Source organism: Sceloporus occidentalis, unplaced genomic scaffold (assembly GCF_023333645.1).
Source record: "Sceloporus occidentalis isolate IW3139 unplaced genomic scaffold, rSceOcc1.0.p SCAF_3, whole genome shotgun sequence".
NCBI classification, from domain to species: domain Eukaryota; kingdom Metazoa; phylum Chordata; class Lepidosauria; order Squamata; family Phrynosomatidae; genus Sceloporus; species Sceloporus occidentalis.
Window position 1 is genome coordinate 231,786,323 of NW_028316983.1, and position 13,551 is coordinate 231,799,873.

Here is a 13,551-nt window from a genome sequence, read left to right on the forward strand (position 1 = left end):
AATCCCATGCAAATTTTATGCAGAATAAGTCTTGGAATGGCAAGCCCTAAACAACAGGATTCTTCTCATCAGGTTTTCTCAACACTCAGAAAACATGTCTTTTAGCAATTTTTAATTTTTGTTTTGAAATATTCTTTCCATGCTTATTGTAACTTGATGAATTTCTATAAAATACAGTTGCTGCATTATGTTCTGTATGCCTGTGTCTCTTCAATGCTTGGATAGGAGCTGGCAATGTCTGTGTAACTTGGAACACCAAGGAAGAAAAACAGATAATAAATCCCCCACCCCCCAAAAACCCCAAACCCTCCAACCTTTAGAACAATTCCAAGTTTCCCTCCATATTTTTTCCAGCTATCTAAATGAAGGAATCTTATCACTTATGCCATTAGAGTCTGGAGCCAAAAACATGTATTATGTTATACTTTACAGTACCAATCACAGATGTTGGCTTGTCTTGGTGAGGAATTTGGGGTTATCTTGTTGCAACATTTTGACTTTTGACATTACCAAGTACACACAGCCTCATCCAAGGACTGATCTATCCACTGCTCACAGGCTGCAAGGAGAAAAATCATGCATTCTTTAGTGACATCAGTGCTTCAGGTAGGGGCAGCTGCGCAGCCAGCTTGTCCCATCCACCATGGATTAGAGGACTGATGAATAGCTTCTTCTAATGAGCTGGACTTAGCTACAATTGCTGCTGTAGATTGCTGGCAACTGTTAGCAGATGGGAGAAGGGTGGAGTGTTATGAAGAAACAAATCCAGGGAAGTAAAAAAGCAAGAATTAAAATATTTCCTATTGCTAGGATCTAAAAAAATATTGACTGTTCCAAAGGCTTAAATGTTATAGTGTGACCCTTGTGGTTTTCTCCACAGCATCTCTCCAACTATTTCCTTTGATGAGTTGCCTGTAGTATAACAAACTTTGGCAAAGAGATGGAAGGAAGAAAAAAACATACAAAAACTGCAAGCAGCCGGTCTTCTTGAAAGTTGTGAACAAGCTGAATAGAAGCATGATTTGAAATGATAGACTTTGGGTGCAATCAATTACTTGCAATTCACAGGAAGGTGCAGCAAATAAGGGTTTGGATGAAACTGCAAGAAATAACCCAACAGACCACCCCAGATATGCCAGTGGAGCACTAATCTGGGAATATACCTTGAACTTGTGCTGGACCTGTACTTGCAAGTAGCAATAATGTTGGGGAATACTTTTTCATAATTCCATTTAGAGCACCACCTAAGATCTTTCCTTAGGCAGCCTGACTTGGCAGTAGTCATCCTTGGTTACTCTGTAACTTGACTGTTGCAATATACTCAACATAGGGCTACCCTTTAAGAATGTCTGATGTATCAAATGGTACAGAAAGCAGCAGCTAAGCTGCTAACTGATACGTGGTACTGAAAACAGGTATTTCCATGGTGCTGAAAAGACATTAATATACATGTCACACAAACCTTTCTGGGGAAAGAAATCCATAAACCAAGCACCATACCAAAGAAGGACCTTTCCTAAGAATATTTGTAATTATGCATTCCTGGGTTGAAAAATTTCAAGAATAAAAATAGGTCAATGAAAATTTTGCACAATTTTATTTGATTTGATGTCCCAGAGAGCTAGGATTATGTAGCGTAGTGGTCTGAGTGTTGGAGATCAAGTTTCAAATCTCCACTCAGCCATGGAAACCCATTGGATGACTTTGGACAAGTCCCACTTTCTCAGCCCCAGAGGAAGGCAAAGATAAATACTCTCTGAAAAATTCTTGCCAATAAAATCCCATGATAGGGCCACCATAAGTCAGAAATGACTTGAATGCACACATCAATAATCATTTAGTATCACATGAATTATTCTGTTATTATGTAGGAGTTGGGGAGAGCTGCAGAAAAAGATGAGTTTTGCGTACAGAAGATGGGTTTTCTGTGCATAAAAAAATGTTTCCTGTGCAGGAAACAAACACTGTAAATAGAAAACAAGTTTTTGTACAAAAACTCCACAAACATCCCACACATGTTTTTATCTGTACATGAATTCCAGTGCAAGACTTCAGGATGTTAAAATACAAGAACACTATAAAGGAATATTCATTTTCTCTCATAGGAGAGAGAAGGCTACTTTAATTTTTTGTCTTCTTATATGAATACAAAATAATCAAGGATCTACATTTCTATGGAGGTTACTGTCTCCTTCCCATCATGTTCTCCACATGTGGTGTGGAGGGGGGGCACCATCCTCACCTTCTTCTCAGGAAGCAAAATGCCTTGGCCTATGCAGGACACTATGTGTGTGTTTGGCATTTCCCTATCCACAACACATGGGAAACCACTTACTTTGTTTCTTGGGTTGCATTATAAAAGTTTCATCTGTCTCTTACCACAGAACTAGAGGTCTTGTTGGGAGCACAACACTGGTGAAAGTCTCTATCCCTTGAATACCTTGAAGATATTAGCTGAGATCCTTCAGTAGACAAGTAGCCACAATGTCATTGCTATGTCTCCTGATCTGACCCCCAACAGCCACCTTAAAATCCAGCCAGTCACACCAAGTGATGTAGTTCTATGGCACTGGTAAGAAGGGCACTGAAGGATGATGCATCTAGCCTCCTCCCACCAACAAGAGATGGTGCATCAACAAGAAACAGGAACTGCTACAGGATCTTATCATAACTCATTTGAACACTGCTGCTCACGAGAGGGAGGAGGATGGACCTTGCTTCTGTTTGATGCAATACTTCTTGCTGGTGGGAGTGGGCTGGTTGCATCACTACCCCAGTCTCCAGCACCAGAGAATTCCATCCCTCAGAACTGCTGTTCTGGCGAGAAAGCTCTCCATCCTTAGCTGGGAAAATGCTTGGATGACACCTGCAGTCTGCTATGCCCTTAAGTTCAAAATGACCTTAACAGAATAGAAAGCTGGGCCAGAACTAACAAAATAAATTTCAAGAGGGAAAAATGTAAGATATTGGATTTAGGCAGAAAAAAATGAAAGGCACTGATATAGAATGGGTGACACCTGGCTTGACAGTAGTACAAGCAAAAAGGAACTAGGAATCTAGTAGATCACAAGCAAATCATGAGTCATCAGTGTGGTGCAGCAGTTTGAAAACGCTAATATGGTACTAGGCTGCATTAATAGGAGTGTAGTGTCTAAATCGAGGGAAGTATTAGTACCACTCTATTCTGCTTTGGTCTGATCTCACCTGGATTATTGTGTCCAGTTCTGGGCACCACAGTTCAAGAAAGATACTGGCAAACTGGAGGGTGTCCAGAAGAGGGCAATCAAAATGGTGAAAGATCTGGAAACCATGACCTATGAGGAGAGGCTTAGGGAGCTGGGTTTTGCCTGGAGAAAAGAAGGTTAAGAGGTGGCATAATAGCCATGTTTAAATATTTGAAGGGGTGTCATATTGAGGATGGAGCAAGCTTGTTTTCTGATAGCCATGTTTAAATATTTGAAGGGGTGTCATATTGAGGATGGAGCAAGCTTGTTTTCTGCTGCTCCAGAGACTAGGACATAGAGCAACAGATTGAAACTTCAGGAAATGTGATTCCACCTAAACATTAGGAAAAACTTCCTGACTGTAAGAGCTGTTCAACAGTGGGATATGTTGCCTTGGACTGTGGTGGAGTCTCCTTCTTTAGGGTTTTTAAACAAAGGCTGGATGACCATCTGTCAGGGGTGCTTTGATTGTGTATTTCTGCATGGCAGGGGGTTGGACTGGATGGCCCTTGAGTCTCTTCCAACTCTATGATTCTATGAGGGATGTGCTGAAAGACTGATCAGCTTGGTGGAATCTGCCAGATCTTGTCCTCCATGCCAGCATCATCTCATCACCACAATGAATCTGAAAATTAAGATTTGCAGGATAGACATTCTCTATACCTTGGGCAAAACTGAAATCAGACTTAACTAATGAATTTCACCTGAAGTGAATTTTTGAGGTAAATCTGGAAGTTTATACTCAGACATGAGTAATTTTGTGGAAAGCTTGATAAGTGAGTGAAATTTCCTAGGGAAAGTTCTGCACATCCTCAAATAATTATTAGCTGGGGGAAGGAAAAAGAAATTTAAATGTGATTCAAATGGCAATAGCTAGCAAGAGAAATGACACAATTTATCCTCAGAGGGGCTGACAGAAATTATTGCTTTCGTGCTTTGGGGTGGGGGTGGGGGAATAATTGTTTGAATTAATGCCAGTGTCAGTTTCACACCCATTTCATGTGGCTTTGCTGTAGGCCAGCTCAGCAATGTGCGGAAGGGAAATGTTCATTGCTCCTGGAGATTCATGTTGGTTGGTTGGCCTGGGGCCAATATGTGACTTCACTTTTTTTTTTCAGGTGCAATTCCACAGGGCTAAACTAATAGAGCTGCTGAGGTTTATCAAGATGCAAATACATCTAGGACAGCTGCATATTTAGCTAACGGGCTGCTAACTTGAGCTGACTTCAGGTTAGCCGAAACTTGGCTAAACTCTTAAAACAGTTTCACTGTTAACACCAACCGTTACAATAGCTTTGCTGACTACTGATCTGCCTCAAGGCACGATTGAAAGGTCTTGTTATGGCCTATACAGTTTGGGTCCATTGGTTTCTTGTTTGCTTCTGAAATGTATAACCCTTGGAAGTCTATCCTCCATTGGCCTTGCTCAGGTAAGTGTGCACCCAAGGCGGTCCCCATTTGTTCAGCCATAGGGAATTGGATCACCAGCCAGGGATACCCTGAGTAGAATTAGTTGTCTGTGTCAATGCAATTTCCAGCCTTGCTGCCACCGTCCATGCTTGTCAAGGCCCCAGCAGTCAAACCTCTGGTTTAAAGGGTCAGGCCAGTTCTGTGCTCACTGCGCTCCACCAGAAAAATCCATTGCACAGGCTCGAAGGATACATCCAACGTCATCAACACACTTGTAGAAACCACAGATGGGTCCTTCCTGAATCTTTGTTCGCGAAGTAAAGCCAAGAAGAAGAAGAAGTAATGGGCATCAACTGCATGAGAAGGAGATCCATTCTGCTGGTGACTGGAGTACAGGTGAATTATGTTTCGGAACAGTTTGGTAGGGATCAAGCCAGGAGGGTTTAGTTAAGTATACTTAGGCGCGTTACAGACCGCCTGAAAACGGTGGTCTGCCGGCGCTGCTGGTTGTTGCATCTGGGAACTGCAGCAGTCAAACCGCGCGGTTGCCGGACGCAACAAAAAGAAGCCGCAAAAAGCGGCTGCTTTTTGCACCCTGGAAGTGGTGCCACAAGTGGTCAATGGTGCACTCGCGACGTCACTTCTGTCACAGGACGTGCGGACGCTACATGTCCCGACTTCAAGATGGCAGCACCCGTGTAGAACGGGCGCCACCATTTTGTACATCCCCAGGACGTACTAGGATTAGGGGCGTGCATAAAGGATGCCCTTTCCTAACCCTAGTACGTCCTGGGGATGTACTTTACACCCGTGCGGAATGGGCCCCAGTATACTAAACTAGGCAGGTGATACGAAACACTGGTTGGTATTTGTACGAGTCACCTTGGGTCACTTTCTGGGAGAAAGGAATGAAATAAAAATACATACATAATTAGGTATATATGCATGTCTTGTGTGGGGGAGGTATTCATGTTTGTTCACGTTGGTGTTTTTTATTTGAATGGGTTTTGACAAATCTTAGAAACACCATCAAGGAAAAAAAATCTAGTGCTGGAGTAGCAGACAGTGGCGGGATACACACCGCCATATAGTACGTATTGTATACGTACTAGGGTTAGGAAGGGGCGGTGCTTCCGCACCCCCCTAACCCTAGTACGTATACAATACGTACAAGATGGCGGCACCCCTTCCACATGGGCGCCGCCATCTTTACGTACTGGACGCATAGCGTCCAGACGTGTCGCGGCGCCTATGACGTCGCGAATGCGCCAGCGGCGCTTCGCGACGTCATCAGTGCGCAGCAAGAAGAAGCTCCGAAATGGAGCTTCTTTTTTGCTCCGCGCGGGAGCCGCGTGGTTTGTATCCCGCCATAGTATCCTGCTCTCCACAATACAACTCTGCACAATATGTGGTGTGGTCTATACATTTAGCAGAGGGAATCTCACATCATACAAACTGGGGACATTTTATGCCTATGGATCTCCCTGTGCACTCCATTCTCTTTGCCTTGTGAAGGAGGAGACACTTTCTCTAACATGCGGAAGAGATTACAGTAGCCAATATTTATGGAGCAGTTTTTTGTTATTTGATTTGCCAACAAACAGGAAAAGTGTCCTCATTGCAAAGCACTACTGTATGTATACAGTATAATATGTATAATATGTATAATATGACACTTTCCGAGTTCAGATGAACTCCCCCTAAGTGGTCAAAGAAAATGTGCCATGGGAGCAGGACTAGATCTGTACCCAGTATAGTCAGTGATTGTACCTCCACAAGTTTATATGTTTGGTCGCCATGAAAAAGGGCTCTACATGTGTGCTGATGTATGGACATAGGAACCAAGAAACAATAGAAGGGCTTGTGCCAGCATAGCTCGATCCTGTGGGAGAGGCAGGATAAAAATTAAATTTTAGTATTATTATAATTTATTATGGTCACACTATACTTTCTGTATATTAGATCACACTGTTCTTCAGTCATGTAGCTTATATCAAGGTGATACACACTCCCATTGCACAGTGTCAATAGGCTTCAGTAGTGTAAGGGGATCAATTTACACAATGCTTTGAAAAATGCAACTGGCTCTGTAACTGTTGTTTGTTGTTGTGTGCCTTCAAGCTATTTCTGATGCTATGGTGACTCATTTCTCAAGCTATGGTGACTATGGGGTTTTCTTGGCAGAATTAATTCATGGGGCAGGTTCCTTGTCTTCCTCTGAGGCTGAGAGAATGTAACTTGTCCAAAGTCACCCAATGGGTTTCCATGGCTGAGTGGGGATTCAAACCCTGGTCTCCCTGAGACCAGCACTCAAACCACTATGTCACACTGGCTCTCTGTTGTGCAACAGTTGTGCTGTAATCAAGATACAACCTTTGCACAACATTCTAAAAAAATGCAGCTGCACGTATAAAGTTATGTATGCTAATTTATGTCACCAACAGAATCCCATGTAAAAGTGGATATTGGAAGCCAGGATTCCCTTTCATACAGAAAATATCTATAGATCAATGTTGGTACATGGATATAGTCCATTCCCACTAGGTCCATCCCTATCATTAGGCAAAGTGAAGCAATTATCTCAGGCAGCAGATGCTGGGAGGTGGGCATGAAGTGTTGAAGGAGAGAGAAGTATGCCACTCTGTGCCTGCCCAGCTCAACCATATGACTTGCCATGTTGCCTTAAAGAGTGTTATAAGATCCTGTTCCATCATCAGTGTTGGAAAAAGCCACTTCATCCAGCTCTTGTATATGGAATGGGAGAAGCACCATCTTGTTCTTTGCCTCAGACTACAAAATATTTTGGAACTACCTTGCTTCCACATGCAAAAAAAGTGCTTATGGTGGCAGTAGGGCTAACCTGTGTGTCTTTAAAATTGCCATCACTCTTTTGAAAGGGGAAATACAGTCAATATGTGCAGTGGATCTGGAGCAGGGCTTCATAGAGTTGCATAGCTGATGGTATTCTTCATGAGCTGCTGACAGTCCAAAGAAATCCACATTTCTTTTTCCTTCCTTTAGCCACCAGATTATGTCTCCTCCAATTACAACCTCTTTCAAATGAAAATGGCAGCCTAATGCTTAGATTGGAGCATCTTTTGTTTAAAATAGTTTCTAGTTATCTCAGCGGTTCTGCAGAATAGTCAAAGAGTGTTTTGCCTGGAGAAACTAGAGTGCCTTCATTTATTGACTTTGAATCCCAAACATTTAGGAGTGCGATAGCTGAAAGTAGCAATTTATTTGCACCAGAATAGCCAAAGGAAAGGAAAGGAAAGGAAAGCCTTTTAACAAAGAAGGTGTAGTTTCATTATGATCTTCATGTAATGTTCTCCACAACATTATATGATCTTTTTGGTGGTTGATGGTTCCAGAAAAATTAACACTTATTTCAATAAATAACAAAGTATGGAGAAGAAGCCCAGTGATTACTCCAACTTACCAATAACAGAACACAACCACTTGCCTTATCAATAAACTAATTGTAAGCATCATAACTAAGCCAGCTTGGTGTAGTGGTTTCAGTGCTGGACTACAACTCTGGAGATCAGGGTTCAATTTATTGCTTGGCCATGGAAACCCACTGGGTGACCTTAGAATCATAGAATCATAGAGTTGGAAGAGACCACAAGGGCCATCCAGTTAATCCCCTGCTATGCAGGAAATCTCAATGAAAGCATCGCCGACAGATGGCCATCCAGCCTCTGCTTAAAGGCCTCCAAGGAAGGAGACTCCATCACACTCTGAGGGAGTGTGTTCCACTGTCAAATAGCCCTTATTGTCAGTAAGTTCTTCCTAATGTTGAGGTGGAATCTCTTTTCCTGCAGCTTGCATCCATTGTTCTGGGTCCTGTTCTCTGAACCAGCAGAAAACAAGCTTGTTCCCTCCTCAATATGACATCCCTTCAATTATTTAAACTAAACAGGACTATCATATCACCTCTTAACCTTCTCTTCTCCAGGCTAAACATCCCCAGCTCCCTAAGTCGTTCCTCATTGGACATGGTTTCCAGACCTTTCATCATTTTAGTTGCCCTCCTTTGGACATGCTCTAGTTTCTCAACATCCTTTTTAAATTATGGTGCTCCGAACTGGACACAATATTCCAGGTGGGGCCTGACCAAAGCAGAATAGAGTGGCACTATTACTTCCCTTGATCTAGACCCTATCATTTTATTGATGCAGCCTACAATTGCATTGGCCTTTTTAGCTGCCGCATCGCACTGTTGACTCATGTTCAACTTGTAGTCTTCTTGGATTCCTAGATCCATTTCACACATAGTTTCATTTAGCCAGGTGTCCCCCATCTTGTACTGGCCAAGTCACATACTCTCAGGCCTAGAAAACCACATGATAGGTTTGTCTTAGGGTTGCCATAAGTCAGAAGCGACTTGAAGTCACACAACAAAAGCATAATAATTAATACCACTTTCCTAACCAATTTTAAATAAATCAATTATTGCTTCACTGTGCAAAGAGATGGTTTTTGCTGCTGATACCACAACAGTTTCATAGACTACATCATCCTCACCATCACCCTCCTCCCCAAATTCGTCTGTATAGCACTAATAATGGTCCTTTATAGGGTACAAGGGACCAAGTCCATGCCACAAGGATCTTACAATCTGAAATTCACTACAGGGGAAGCCAAAGGGGGGTAAGGAGGAAGAGCAGGAATTGAATGAATCAGGAACAAATATCTGATTGTTTTAGAATGGTGGAAATGGAGGTCACAAATTATTACAGTGATGATTTTTGTATATGTCACGTTATGGAGAATGGCCATCAACAGCGTCCATTGTCAAAAGAGATGTGATGGGGCAAAACACAAACAAAATCATCCCCCATTTCAGATTACAAATGCTGTAAATTATGTTGCCAAAATTTTATAATGTGTGTCCCTGAGGGGAGTAGCAACAAGCTTGAGGAAATGCAAACTAAAAGAATAAAGAGGAGGAGGAGAAGGCAGGGGAGATTAGAACAAGGAGTAGTGATAGAAGGAGGAGGAAAACCATCACACAATGACCATGCCCAGTGGTCAGATATAGTGGGAGAGATAGAAAATGTGAATGTTTCTTACAAAGCGTAAAAAATTATTTTGTAGACATGGGCCAGAACACTGTTACTGACATATGCAGGTATAAATAAGTCCAACCATTCTGACAGTGGGAGCCTCGAAAAGCTACATGCACTGCCAGAAGTCAAAAACAAAAATAAAGAAGGGGGAAGAAGTCTTGAAGAATGTATTTAAAATAACAAAAATAACACATATTGGAGGGATCATTTGAAAAATATTTAAAAAGCAAATTGCCACTCCTGGAGTTGTCCAGAGACATGGCAATTTGAGTCTCAAGGCATTGGCAAACTTCACGGGCCACACATAAACCCCAGGACGACTCCTTGACAATTTCTGTGCTCTGTAAATATGTTAGTACAGCAGAAAACTTTGTGCTCCAGGTGTTTGAGATCTCAGCTCCAAAAATGATAAAATCTTAGGAGTTTATCACATGGAAGGCAAAGTGACCAAATCCCATGAATAAATGAAGAATAAATCCGGGAATATTTTGCAAAAGTGAGATTGTTTACAGATGACATCCCCTGACATTGCCATTATCCTGGACTTAACCCATTATTAAAGTGGTCAAAATGCACCTCTTTTTACTTTCAGGATTTTCCTGAAAGTAAAAAATGGCCAAAAACGGACAAAACACACACTTTAATTAACAGGTTAAGTCTAGGATAATAGCAACATCAGGAGACATCGTCTGAAAACAATCCAGCTTTTGCGGGATATTCCTGGTTTTAACCCCCATTTATCCACAGGATTTGGGCACTTCTCTCCCATGTGATAACCTCCTTAGTTTTGGAAGGGACTGTACTGGGTATCTAGACCAAACCGTTGCTACACAGGAATACACAGCTGAAGCATACTTGAAAAAATGCCCATCCAACTTTTGTTTAAAGATCTCCAAAGAAGAGTCCACTACCCTTTGAGGCAGTCAGCTCCACTGTTAAATAGCTCTCACAGTGAGTATGTTCTTCTAAACGTTTAAGTGGAATCTCTTTTCTTGGCATTTGAATCCATTGGTTCATGTTCTAGTCTCTGGAGTGGCAGAATATAAATTCGCTCCATCTTCAACATGACACCCCTTCTGATATTTAAATGTGGGTCTCAGTCTTCTCTTTTCCAGCCTAAAAATACCCAGCTACCTAAGCCATTCCTTATAAGGCTTGGTTTCCACACCTTTGATCGTCTTGGTTGCCCTTTTCTGGACATCCTCTACCTTGTCAATATCCTTCTTGAATTGTGATGCCCACAACTGGATACAGTATTTCAAATGACCAAAGCAGTGGCAGTAATACTTCATTGTTTGGGACACTACTGTTGGGATAGCCTAGAATTGTGTTAGCTTTTTAAACTGCCACATCACATTGTTGACTCATGTTAAGCTGGTGGTCTACTAAGACCCTAAAATCTATGGCCATGGGCCACAATGGCTGTGGCTTCAAGGAGTTCAAATCCTGAAGGCCCAGAGGACTAAGGTTTGCATTGTACTAACCCAGTGTTAGCCTTCACTATAAATATCTGATAGTGGCAGTAATAATAATAATAATAATAATAATAATAATAATAATAATAATAGGATTTATTTTTATGCCACCCAAGCACTGGGAATCCGGGTGGCTTACAACAGAGTTTGAAGTACTTGCTTTCTCCATACTGGAGGAAAAAAGGGATAGAAACCTATGAGTCCAAGAGTTATAAACTCCTCTCGCAAATGTGGACTAAGGAGTGGGCAACATGTTTTTGCTTATTAAACATGCATGGCTCAATATGGTGTCATTTTAGAAGCCCTGCTGCAGACACTCAACCCAAAGTCTATTTCATTCTTTACCCTATGCTCATCCAAAGACCATGATGACATGATCATTGTTCAGCTGAAATGCTCTCCTTGTTTGTTTGGAGTTCTTGATTTTATGATAGATTGATAGCTGAGCCAAGTCATATCCACTAACAGCCAAGGAGTGTGCTTTTCTTTTCATTTTAGGATCCAAGATATTATTTTCTTTTGCCCTGGATTATTTATCATGGCAGGCAAGGCTACCCTTGTTGGGATGGAATGGCACGGAAGGGAAGTGGAATGGCTGGCACTGACTTCATCCCATAAAAAGTTTTTGATATTATGGAACCATAGTGCAGGAAAAAGTCCTTGAGATCTATCATGTCCAAGCATCTGTTCCAGGGGCAGACTTAAGTCTTCACTGGAAGGAGGTTGCATAATATTCCTGTCAATTTGATCCATGTGTTATATTAGGTTAGCCTAGATAGCTTTAAAGAGGGATTACGGTGCAATCCTAGCCACATTTATTCAGGAATAAGTACATCCAATTGAAATAAATGGAAGCTAATTTTGATGCCCTCGTGGTCTACCTATGGCCTTCTAGTATACCTCTGATGGTGTTGGTGTAGTGGTTTCTTTATTGATACCCACCTGTTCCCCCGAACCAGGACTCAAAGCAGTTTACAAATCAAACTATGTGTAAAACATACAAAACATACAAAACATACAAAACATACAAAACATACAAAAATCCAATATTGCAATAGAATTAAATAATTAGCAACACTGAAACAATTGAAAACATGCAATTAAAAAGTTAACAAGCAGTTTAAAAACAGTACAGTTAAAACAGTACAGAACAGCCTTAAAATCTTTCTTTTCTTTTTTTTTAAAATCCATACTGTTCTTTAAAACCTGTTAGAATAAAAAAAAAATTGGTTGGCCAACTTGAGAAGATATGCAGATTAGATAGGCCTTTTGACTAATTCAGCATGGTTTTCTTTATGCTTTTATGGAGAAAGGCAACTATGAAGGAACTAGTTATGAAGAAAATAGACAAGATCCTGAAATGTCAAGATAGCTCATTGAATGCTAAAGTCAGGATTGTCCGTGTCATCACATTTCCAGTTTCCATGCACGGGTAGTTCAAAAAAGCTGATAGAAAGAAAATCAAGTCATCTGAAATGTTGTGCTGGAAATGTAGTTTTATTGATATCATGAATTGCAAAAATGACGAATAAATGAGTCCTCAACTAGATCAAGTCTGAACTCTTCTTAGAAGCCAAGATCATTAAACTGAGACTATTGTACTTTGACAATATCATGAGATGAAATGACTCACTAGAAAAGACAATAATGTTTGGTAAAGTAGAAGGCAGAAAGAAAGGGGGAAGATTGAATACCAGATGAATAAACTCAATCTTGGAATCCCAACCCTGAGTCTGCAAGGCCTGTTGATAATAGAGTGACTTGGAGGTCTCTCATTCGTTGGGTCATCATATGTCACAGTCAACATTGTGGCAATTAACAACACACAGCAACAAGCATAAACTTCAACTGCCCCAATTTGTCAGGGACAGTACTATTAATCCTCTATTATCCAACTGTTTTTAAAATGCCCCATTTTTTTCTTTCCTCCTACTTTCCCCCTTTGTCCTCAGCTTACTTCATTAGTTGTAAATTGAATTAAAAGTTTTGAAAAATAGTTTATACTTAACTTGTGGAAAAGGAGGGATGGAGATGATAAGAGGGAGTGTAGTCTTGAAATCCCCAGTAGGCTCAGGCAAAAGCAAACTGTTGCAACCTCTCCTAATTCCTCAACATTAAGTTTTTCTATCTTGACTACACTCTGATGTTACTTGGCTACATGTGCTCCTGCTTTCATCTGTGAAATGTTTATTCCCCATCACCATGTATGGATGTGAAAGCTGGACAGTGAAGGAAGCTGATAGGAAGAACATCAATTTATTTGAGATGTATTGTTGGAGAGGAGTGCTGGGGATACTGTGGACAACAAAAAAGATAAACAAATGGGTCCTAGAACAGAACAAGCCTGAACTCCCTCTGGAAGCCAAGATG